The sequence below is a fragment of the Passer domesticus genome, chromosome 14, assembly GCF_036417665.1.
Source record: "Passer domesticus isolate bPasDom1 chromosome 14, bPasDom1.hap1, whole genome shotgun sequence".
Taxonomy (NCBI): domain Eukaryota; kingdom Metazoa; phylum Chordata; class Aves; order Passeriformes; family Passeridae; genus Passer; species Passer domesticus.
In genome coordinates, this window is record NC_087487.1 from 8,728,377 (window position 1) to 8,737,807 (window position 9,431).

At 43.9% G+C, this 9,431-nt stretch overlaps 1 protein-coding gene across 1 annotated transcript in view; it reads right to left on the bottom strand.

Annotated features, from left to right (window-relative positions):
* Positions 1 to 7,204, bottom strand: part of MAPK6 (mitogen-activated protein kinase 6) — a 28,079-nt gene extending 20,875 nt beyond the window's left edge. The window contains exon 1 of the mRNA XM_064389716.1: positions 7,046 to 7,204. The gene's annotated coding sequence lies outside the window, so the exon portion shown is untranslated. The remainder of the gene's footprint in view (positions 1 to 7,045) is intronic.
* Positions 7,205 to 9,431: the final 2,227 nt, after the last annotated feature.

The window sequence follows — 9,431 nt, forward strand, 5'->3', positions numbered from 1 at the left end:
GATCTCTGTCACGACTGTAGCTCAGAGGCATCCTGCTTTCAGGAGTGGATGGTTTCTACTAGGATTTTTGAGTTATCTGTTCTTCTGACAGACAGAAAAGCCTAGAAGCACTCCTACCTAAGAAAGGAATAAATAATACATTACACATTTTTTGTACTAACTCATTTTACCCATGATCTACCCTTCTGGAAGTTTGAAGAACAATTTTTCTTTTCCCCCATAGACATAAAATCTGACTGAATTGTTGTTATTTTGGAAATGTAAGATTTATTAGCTCTCTTAGAGGTACAACAGTGCTGAAACTGGGTCATCCCAAACTTTTTCAGTCAGGGGCTAGACAAATGAAATACATCTGTCCATGCACACACTGCAGGACAGAAAAACAATTTTACCTGTTAGTGGATACTGACACATACACATACAGTGTGTCCAGGAGAGCAGAGTAGGAGAGAAGGTGGGCAAGGCTGTCAGCCTTTGCAGAGCTTAATGAGAGCTCCATGCCAGCTGGTGCAACTGACCTTCATGACCTTGATTCTTGTCAGAAATTCTCCTTGTCAGGAGAATTTTCTTTCAAATTTTCTTGTCAGAAATACCTCCATTGGACACCCCAGTTCTGAGGAAGCACTGAGAAGCAGTCCTCCACCCAGAAAATTATCTCATAAAGGTAAATATTTCATTGAAGGGTTATACCTAGAGGTTCTTTCATTATATAAATAGCAATATTTACCCTGCAAGTGAGCTGGAATTAAGAAAGATAAAGATATAGAAAAATCTTCTGTTTATAAGTGCATCAGCATTCTCTTATCTCCAGCATAACTGTTTAAAGATATGAACTGCAAATTTCAACAGTCAAAACCTGTTAAATGAAAACTTAAGAGATACCCCATGCCCCTAAAATTATATTTTTTGAAAAGAAAAATATATTCCTCCCTCATTCTTTGTGTTTTATGAAACACCAGAGACCTATTTAAGCCTCAATTAAAATAAAACCAATTCCTGATAAACCTATTTTATTAAACACAAAAAGCTGCTAACCATTATCTCATATTTTGTCTTATTGTTTAATCAGGACACTCCCAAAAAAAGCAATCAAGATGACTCAAAGAAGATGAGTTCCAACCTTTGGACCAGCTCTGATTGCAATACTCGATTCTCATGATTGCTGCAACTCAGCAGCAATCAACTCCAGCACGATAATAGTGTTCATGTGTGCTCCATGACCTACTCCAGCACGGCCCTGGGTGACAGCAAGAGCTGCCACAGGGTTCCTGTGTGTCATCTGATGTCCCCAGCTCACACACCAGCTGACAGACCTGTGCCCCTGGCATGCATGACCACAGAGGTGAGGTGCACAAACCCTCTCACTCGGGTTCAGTAGTGGGAGTGATGAGGCCAGGCTGCACTGGGGCAGTTCTTACGTGGCCACCCAAAGCAATCAAGAACCAGCTCAGCCACCAGACAAGACTGAGCAAACTCTTCCTCTGTCTTGAAATGGTGGCCCAGAGGAGTAAGACTGCAGCTTACAAACCTCTGTCCTTTTTCTCACTGTTAACTTTTCCAGACTATCCTTGATTTCTGTGTTGGAAAAGGTATATCCCAGAAATCAAGGACAGACAGAAGACTCAGCCCTTGCCTTCAGAGTTAAACCATACTGCCAGGGCTGGACTAGGAATCTTATTACCACTGCCCAAGCCATCCTCCTTCAAGGGTAGCTCCAAGGGGGACTTAACACTCCCAAGCCTGTCTGCCAGAGATGCTTTACAAATACTTCACAAACAGCACAGTATTTGTCAAAACTGAGGTGGTGATTTTCTCCTCAACCCAACAAAGGTTTCGAGATGTCAGCTGTTTATTTTCTCCCAACAGACTACCCAAGCTGGTATTTCCACAACTGCATGGACCTAGATACTTCCTCGAAGTACAAAGTGAGGCTGTTATGGTCTGTGATAATGTATCCCTGTTTCAATAATTAAGGCAACTCATTTGCTCGTAGTAAAATTGCTTCAAGGCCGACATGTGCAATTTGCGATCAAAGTACTGCCCTGTACCCCGTGTTTATCATCCCAGGTCCAAAGACGTTTGTTAGTAAACAATAGCAGTGTAATCATTGCTAGGCAGCAGGGAGTCAGAGGCAGGGCTTGAACAGGATGCTGTCAGCTAAGAAACACCAACAAAGGACCTGCGGGGACTGCTGAAATCAAAGGAAGCAGCAGGGCAGTAATAGAAACTTTTGAACCTTTTCACACAGAGGAACAAGAAGATTTGTCTTTCTGAATGCTGAAGTGTTTCAGATTGCAGGTGAACATGGGAATATGGGCCTTCATGACAGCTAGTAAACTTCTCTGACCTTGGAAGCGAGCTCCATGTGGCATGACAGTCACAGTAATCAGAACAAGCTCTATCTGCTCTGATACAGCTTTACTGCAGGAGCAGATATTCCCTTTTCTCCTCATAAGTGCTCAGTGCTCTCCTTCATTCATTGCATAAGACTGTGTTCACCTGATTACCAGCAACTGGATACCAAAAACCAAAACCCAAAATCAGTGTACTGCCCTATGTTCTGTTCATCACATATTGCCCCAGTCTGAGGACAGAATCACCAGGGTTTAAGGGTTCTGTAAATAGCCATTAAATTAATATCTACAATTTAAAAGAATGTCAGAATATTATCATTCCCACTGTTCTGAACTGAGTCACAAAAGAACAAGGTCAATGTAGCCCTTAATAGTAGATTTAAGATTACTAGAACTAAAATTTGCAAGGGTTTTGTACTTTATTTCAAGGTTCAACTTTTCAACTCACTTTTGGTCCTGGCACCAAGTACAGATCCCCAAAGTTCTGAATTCTGAATTTACAAGTCTAGGCTTTGTCCAGGCAGTTCTGATTTTGCCCAGCACCAGAAGCCCCTGAGTGGCTGAGCTTGTACACCCTGAGTTTGCACACCCTCTGTGCCAGTCTCTCCACTCCCTTTCAGAGCCCATCTAGTTTCTCCAGGTCTCTATTTCCTGGTTTCTGTTTTCTTTTCTCCTATCCAATTAAAATCTCATTTTTACAAGCTTTCTCTCCCAACCTATTTCTGAAAAGTGCCCTACCTATTTGGTCCTTGTTTCTTCCACATGAGTCAGGTAGCTGCTGGAGCCAACAGGAGCCACTAAAAGCATTACATGGGAGGAACAGTCCACTTAAATTCAATTCAGGTGCCCAATCCCAACGTAGCCTGTAGAAGCCTGTGATTGCAGTCACAGGAAAATTTCTGTTCAGGAGTTGCGTGGGCTGGAGCACACCCAGGACTCACAGCACAGGAATTAATCTGCTAACAGATCTCTCAGGCTGCAAAACCTGAGGTCTCCAGTTCGTGAACACCAAGAAAGATAAAACAGGCATTTTTGAGTCTGGATTTCAAGAGTGCCCTCCTCTTCTGCAAAAGCCAAGAGTCTTTTAAAAACTTTTTTTGTTGTTTGCTTGTTTTTAAGTAGGGCAAAATCAGTGGTCTCCTCTGCCCCAGTTCTTGTAAAATAAGTAAAACATTACAGCAAAGTTTAGATTTGGAAATCTACCTGGCACAAAAAGGCTTCCATCTGAAGAATTAACCGTCAGCACAGTCATGGTCTATCAAACGAACCTTGCCCGAGCCAGAGAGGGCTGCGAGTGCCCCAGTGCAGTGGCACTGCAGGTGCCCCAGTGCAGTGGCACTGCGAGTGCCCCAGTGCAGTGACAGCACTCCCGCAGTGCCACCGCTCCGGCAGTGCCACCTCTCCCGCGCTTCGCCCGGCACCAGGAGCGCACAGAGCCCAGCTCCCACGGGCTGCCTCACCTCTCCAGGTGCCTTCTCCTCATCCTGCCGGCCAGCAAAGCCTCCAGCTGCCGACGAAGGTGGAGGTGAAAGAGTCTTGCTGCACGGGAAGGCGTTAAGGAGGAAAAGAAGAGGCCCAGAGAGTTTCTGAAGAAGAAATGTCCCCTCAGGGGTGGGTGACAGGCTGCTGGGGGACTGAGGGACACCTGCTGTGATGCAGAGGGCCCTGTTCAAGCTTTTCTTCCCCTTCACAGGCATATTTTGGGAAAAGACCCTCAGCAGTGCAAAGCAGGAGGCTGTAAGAAAATATCCCACTCTCCAGGACAAAGATTTTTCCTATTTTTTTGCTCCAACACGTGGCCACACAGCCTCTCTTCCCAGCCAAAGCCTGCTGCTTGCCTGGTGTGCTGGTGCAGACCCCACACTGCTCACTGCAGCTGCTGCAGGCTGTGGGACAGCCAGTACCAGGGCAGGCAGGGCACACAGAGTAACAGGGAGACCTTTAGGGGAACGCAGGAGATGAGAGGCTAAGTTTTTAAATAATCTCCATCATCACCTTCTCTGTAATCTCAGGTTTTGGCTGATTGGAGAGCTGGACAGAAACTACATGTGACTTCATGCAGGGGATGAGGAGAATGTCAACATTAGCGCAGCTTTCTGATGGTTACAGAGGCTGTAATTTCATTTTCTTTCCATTGCATCCTATGTGAAAAGCATTCCAAGTCCTGCCGCACCCCCTAAATCCTATTAAGAAAAACCAGACCTCGTAAAGCTGTTTTCCAGTGTGTTGAATTCAGGTTTTGTGGCTCTGTTTGACAGTTTTTCATTAAGTTCCAACTGAGCAGAGGCAGCCAGGCCACTGGACACCAGAAGAGCAGGGCTCCTTGCCCAGCTGCCTTGCCTGGGTTGGATGTGCCTCGTGGAGCCCCTGTCTCCAGCCTCAGCAGAGGCTGTCCCACCCCTCTGTCCCTCAGCAGCCGGCAGGTGTGAGCAGGACACCTCGAGGGGAGCCAGCCCATCCCAGCCCTCCTGCTGCAGGGGTTAATGCTGCAGCACATCGCTGAGGCCACCCAGTGCCACGCCAGTGTCACCTGTGGGACACCACTGCTGCGGGAGGGACTGGCTCACCTGCAGCAGCAGCAGCAGCACAGACGGCCTGGAGCCCTCCAGCATCACTGGCTGCTGTGCAGGCAGAATCCAGGAAATACTTCCCCAAACCCACATTGTGCTCTTTAAAACAAGCTTTTGTTTATGCTGCTGCTGGTGAAATATACCTGAGAATCTATCTGAAATATACAGAAAATAACCCGAGTCTCCAGTCTACCTTCAGTTGTGTTTTCCCCAAAGCTCTGAGGCTCCTCTCCCTCTGCAGAGCAAACACAGCATTTGCAGGGATAAAGCTGCACTTATGTAAGTTTCTGAGAATGCCAAGTTGAAAGTCTGACAGAAGAAAAACCTCTGGTAAAAACCTACTTTTTTGTGTTTTCAAGAGATCTAATCTATCTTCTGTGCATTCCTGACCTTCAGAAAGCATTTTCATCTCACACGTTAAGTATAACAATCCTCTTAACAGGGAACATTTTGTTAGAGCTTTAAATTGGGTTACGTAAATTATTTGTAGTTCTGACAGCAGGTTTCTCTTCCGTCCACGAGGACACTTGTTATGAGCCTGCTACAAGGTTCATTTGCAATCACTGCAGATAATCATCTGAGGGGACTGTTTGAAAGGAGATTTTATCTGGGGCAAATGCTACAAGTTTGTCAAGGCTTTTTATAAGAGCAGCATTTTTGCCAAATGATTTGCAGTACAGTAACATGCATGAGAATTAAGACATCCCTGATAGGGATGGTAAACTGAGTGAACAAAAGTTTTTTTTAACTTTAACAAACTTTAGGAGGTACAGAACACAAAGGAAAAAAAACAAACCTGCAATATATATGTATTTAGGTGGTACTGAGCATGTCTCAATTCATGGTTTTACTTTTGTTGACTGCAGTAGGAATTGTAAACAATCAGAATGAGGCCCTTTGTTCACAAAAAAAAAACCAGTAGAAAAAGTACTCAGAAGTTACAGCACTACTTTCAGGATTGTATCAGAGCAGTCAACGACTTAGAAACAAAGTTTGCAGTACTCTCTTTTCATTCTTTCTTCTCCCCAGCCCCTAGACAGGCAAAGGCTTAGACATTGGTTTTGAATGGGAAGAGAACAGCAGAGCTCTCCTGCCTCCCTTTCTCTTGTCACTGGTAAGGCTGATTGGGGAAAAAAGTTTCTACTGATTTCATCATGGGTGGGAAAAGAAAGGCATAATTTATAAATTTGGATAGATATTTAGGCTTCCCATTATATTTATGAGCTCTTAGCACTCCCTCTCCCCAGTAAAGCAATAAAATAATATTGTATTAAAATTTTAAGTATTTTGTTTGGCTTTAAGAACAACAATTTACTAAAACAAAATTTCAAAATGAAAACTTTCAAATGAGAATATAGACATTTAATTTTGAAGTCTTTGTAAGAGCATTTCAGATTTTTTTTCCTAAGCAACAAGGGCAAAGAGTTTCATCCCATGCTAAATACATGCTAATGCAGTAAACCTGATTTTTACACTCCTGCTGGCATTACATTCTCCACAACAGTGGTGCAGAAACCAACAAATCCTTCTGCAACATCAGAGTACCCCAAGGAGCCACATTTTCAAGGAAGAGAAAACCTGTGGGTCTGTAAACCACGCACGCACATGCACAAACACAACACCCATGCAAAAGGTGCTCAGCAGAGAGGACTTTTACCCACAAAACTTAACATCTACTAACATTTCCAAATCTGCCCAGGAATGCTTTACCTTGCTATTTCCAATTGTACTGAGCTAACTGGAGGTGTTTTATCTTTCCCTCCCCTTCTTTATTCCATGCCAAACATTTATTTTCAGCAGTCTATATGGAGTTGTCTCATGGTTTTATTAGCAGTCTTTCTTAAAATACTTTATCTGCAGAGAACACAATGCATTAGGGCTTCTAGGGACAACGTTAGTACTTCTAGGGACAATGTTAGCTATTCCTATGAATTATCTAGCGACACTAGCTGATTAATATGAAATTATTTTATTTCTATAGAAGAGAATATATCATTATTTTGGCAATTCTCAAAGAGAAACTGATGTTTCCAAGTGTTAGTTAGAAAGATTCATCTTTACACTTCTTTCTCTCTAAACAAACAGATCTCATGGGAGAATACACACAGACATTTAACTTACCATTACTGCAGCTATCTTTTGAATTCCTCAGTACCATTAATATTTAAGCAGAAAGAACAGGACAAGCGATTATTGTAATGATACCACACCAGAACTAACAAAGTAATTTTTAAAAAGTCATCCAGAAGAAGCGAGAAGGTCAACCAGAAAACACGAGTCAGGAATAGCTGTGCTCCGATGAGGAGGGGAAGGTTATGTTGCTGTGATATGAGTAGTGCACAGCTGTTACTCTAGTAATAATTCATCATATTAATATTTAAATGAGAGGAGGAGGAGGAAGAGGGCACGAGATTGTGTGTGACTCAATGGTCCCTCCCTGTCCTCAAGCAGAAAAATAGGCCACCAATACAGAAAGAGCATTAAGAGCTGCAGAGTGGGAAGGTTTGTTTTCACTACCTCATGAATAAAAGTGGGCAAACTGGTCCCTGAAGAAGTGGAGAAATTATCCTGCTTTTACTACAGCAAGTGAAACTCTGTTTCTAGTCTCAGAAGCAGCCATTGCCAAATGAAAAAATTGATCCAGCAACCCGTGCTCTAGGTCTGCACGTGGTGTTTCTTGGATTTCAGTCTATTTCCAGCAAGCCTCTACACTTCCTCCAAAGAGCTGCCTGCAGGAGCCTGGCCTGGCAGTCCCTCCCAGAGAATTGCTGAATTGCTGCTGTGCTTTGCCCGTTAACTAAAGAAATAAAAGCATTTCTTTACGGGGCTAACTCACCTCCAGGCTGGCTGCACTGCCTGGGCCCAGCGGAACCTCTGGATGGGCAGGTCAGGGGAGCTGAGGAGGAGCAGGAGGGGCTGGGGGTGCTGTGAGGAGCAGAGCCTCAGCCCTGGAGAGCCTTGGGGAGCTGCTGGAGGTAGAGCAGCAACACCCAGCAACAGCAGGCTCAGCTCGAGGTGTAGGGCTGGAGGAAACAGCTGATGTAGGCATAACCCAGACAGATGTGGGTGGCATCCCTGGCAGGAGAGGCAGCCTGACTACGCTTAGTTGCATTTAGGGTTGCACAACTTTATCCAACAATTCAATATAAACACACCTCTCACATGCTGGGTTTTGGGAGGCTGGGATTTTCTTTTGAGTTCTGTACAACTCCCTCCTCTTTGTTAGCAGAAGTGTTACTGTGATAGCCCTGGCTGAGCATTGCCTTGTTGGCTGAGTAACTCTAAAAAGGTAATAAGCAACCATTTAACCAGAAGCAGACATGGACTCCAGAAATGGCCATGAGGCTAAATAAAAATTAGTTTGTAACAGAACAAATCCACAGAAAAGCATTTGGTTTAGTGCTTGGCATGAAAATACAAGGTACACAAAGTACAACATTAGGAGATGCCAAACTCATGGTGCAACATCAGTGCTCAGCACACCAAGGTAAATTCTTCCTCAGAAATTTTCTAATTTTTCCTGTTCAAGCAAAGATGTTCTTCCCTCCTTTCATTTTGTTAGCCTAATCCTTTATGAACAAGTTTGCAAGCAGCCTGAGTTAACACTGATATTTTTAGCTGACTGTTAGGAAGGTTTTATTTACTGTATCCTGTACAAAATAATTTGTTATTAATACACTGCAGAAAACACGACTCGTCAGATCTTTTCCATATCCATGTCAGTATCCCAGCAAAGTAACCTTTAAAACTGGTCCTCATGACTTGCTCCAAAGGTTTTTACATAAAACTGAATCAAGTCCCTGGATATGTTGGAGGACTGGAGAATATTGGTTTAGGCTGCTTTCAAAGAGTAGATGACAAGGGTCTGCAGGAAGATACCTCTTCTCTGCTTCAGTAATTACACTAACACATTAGCTTGCAAGGATTAGGCTCTTCCTTCCTGGAGTTTGGGAGTGCTGGAGGAAGAGACCACCCACAGTGGCTTTAATCCCTGGCAGAGCCCTCCCTGCAGCTCCAGCACTGCTCCTGCCCCATGGGTAGGACAGATCCATGAGGCTGGAATTAACCATCTGATGCACCTACACTGCTGGGCCAGTTTAATTCAGAAGAAAAAAGCATGGACAAAGGCTAAAAAATTCTTTGCAACCACTGAATAGCTAATTGAAGCAAATGTGTCATGGACGACAAACATTTTCAGGTACAGACTGGGCCAGTTGACAGATTTAATACGTTCCATAAAACACCAGATTGCAACAGCTTTTACAACTGTCTTTATAGGCAACCATCAATTTCCATCTGGACTTGGTGGCTACCAGATCAGTGTGCTGTGTTTGAGGAGGTGCAGAAGCCCAGGCTCAGATTTGGTCTTCTTTCAGTGACAGAAATTGCCAGTTTAGTCCAAATCCATGGTCTTGATTCAGAAGAGGCTACAGCCTCTGTTGATGAGTACATTATGGTTTTTTCAGGCTCTGTCTAATGCCTGCTCAAATGCCACACCATTCCAGCC